The sequence below is a fragment of the Theobroma umbraticum genome, unplaced genomic scaffold (genome assembly GCF_002168275.2).
Source record: "Theobroma umbraticum cultivar Fairchild unplaced genomic scaffold, ASM216827v3 scaffold_44.0, whole genome shotgun sequence".
Taxonomy (NCBI): domain Eukaryota; kingdom Viridiplantae; phylum Streptophyta; class Magnoliopsida; order Malvales; family Malvaceae; genus Theobroma; species Theobroma umbraticum.
Window position 1 is genome coordinate 11,905,202 of NW_018397255.1, and position 2,077 is coordinate 11,907,278.

Consider the following 2,077-nt stretch of genomic DNA (forward strand, 5'->3'; position numbering starts at 1 on the left):
TTTAATACATGTCCCTTGTAAGATAACTACAAATGAATTAACTTAATTGCAAGTCATTCAATTAAAATAAAGATTAATATTTGATACACTAACAGGATATACAAGCTATACACTATCAATCTACCACAAAATAACACCTTTTTAATAAATAAAATTAAACCTTTTCAAGTCCTTATAAATATTTCAATAATATATAACATTTAATTATTTTAAAATTTTAATAACTTTTTGTCCAAAAAAATTTTTAATAACTTTTTTCTCTTTCTCTAAAAAAAATCCAGACATGACAAATAGCTATACAAGAACAACAGTGATTGGAATTTTGATCACATGCCCATAAACCATTTTGATAGTCAATGCATCCTTCTCAGTTCTCACCTAAGTCATGAACCACTTACCACATGAAGTGGATTCAATTATCAAGGGGATGTGACATGTTAGAATTACAAGTATTTGGGTTTAGTTAAAAACAGATCATCAATAGAAATGGGAGCACCATAGAAAGCGGGGGGATAAAGAGGAAGAGAAAGCTAAGGTTTGAGGCATTGAAACCGCCTGCAATATTTGCTTTGCAAGATGCAACATAATCTCAAGAACTCTGTTGATAATGGCATGTGCAGTTACGTACTTGTAGTTCATGGGCATTTGTTCAAGACTCTAATAACTGTGCTGTTCTTGTATGACTATTTCTTAGATCTAAAATTTTCTAAGAATCAGTTAATCCATTTTTTTTGTCATTAAATTTCCTGTTGTTTGCAGATTTTTACCTTGACCGGAGGAGAAAGCACCTCTCTGGCAATGACATGGGTTCTCTCTTTGCTGTTGAAGCATCAAAGCGTGCTCAAGGCAGCGCAACAAGAACTAGACCTCCACGTTGGAATAGATAGGTGGGTTGAAGAATCAGATATCAAAAGCCTGATTGTTGCATTGTAGGGTATCATGTCCCAAAGGGTACGCGTTTGATCATCAACCTTTGGAAATTGCAACGAGATCCACGAGTTTGGGAAAATCCTGGCACGTTCCAACCAGAAAGATTTTTGACAACCCAAGCTGATTTTGATGTTAGGAGTCAAAATTTCGAGTACATTCCATTTAGCTCCGGTAGAAGATCATGCCCTGCAATCAACTTTGGCTTACAAGTTGTTCACTTGACACTCGCAAAGCTGCTCCAAGGATTTGATATTAGAAGACCGGACGGGTAGCCGGTGGATATGGGAGAAGGCCTGGGCCTTGCGTTACCCAGGAGGAACCCTCTTGATGTTGTCCTCACGCCACGCCTTGCTCACGAGTTTTACAAGTGCCTTTAGACATGTATTAGATTGTAGATAATAATGGGCAAAATAAGGCCCCGGCTTTGTGGTATCCACCCCTTTCAAGGTTTTGGGTATCTTGCAGGGCTATATCCAATCTTATGCCTTGGCTTCCAAAGGGTTATCACCCTTTGCCACTTGTTTAAGGGAAAAAAGCAATATTAATCTAGACCTAGTTGAACCCCGTGCGTTGCGCCAGGGTGAATTGCATTTTTCTTAATTGGAATTAATAATGTTTTTAGTAGATTATTTGATTGATGAAATTATTAGATTAAAGAAGTTAAAATTGAGAACATAAAGCAAAATTTACACATTGACAAATGAGAGAAAGTTCTCACTTAAGGTTTTGATATCATGCTTTTACAACACGTTTGGTTCTTGAAATAGAATAAGATTAATATTCTATGAGAATTAAATAAAATGATAATAGAATAAAATAATTATTACTTTATTTGATACAGTGAGTGGAGTAAATAGGACTTGTTATTATGACTTATCAAATTAGTTGATTGGTAAAAATAACTTTTGAATAATAAAGGAATAGTTGATAAAAAGATAAAAATATCTTTTATTATAATAACATTTATTTTCATAAAAACCAAAATTATCCTTATTATAATTTAAATACATATTTATCCCTAAAGACAAAATTATCCATAATTATAATTTTATCACATATTTATCCCAAATGCAAAAAATAATTATAATTTGCTCACATATTTTTACAAATGGATAAAATTATTCTAGATTATAATTTAATCACATTA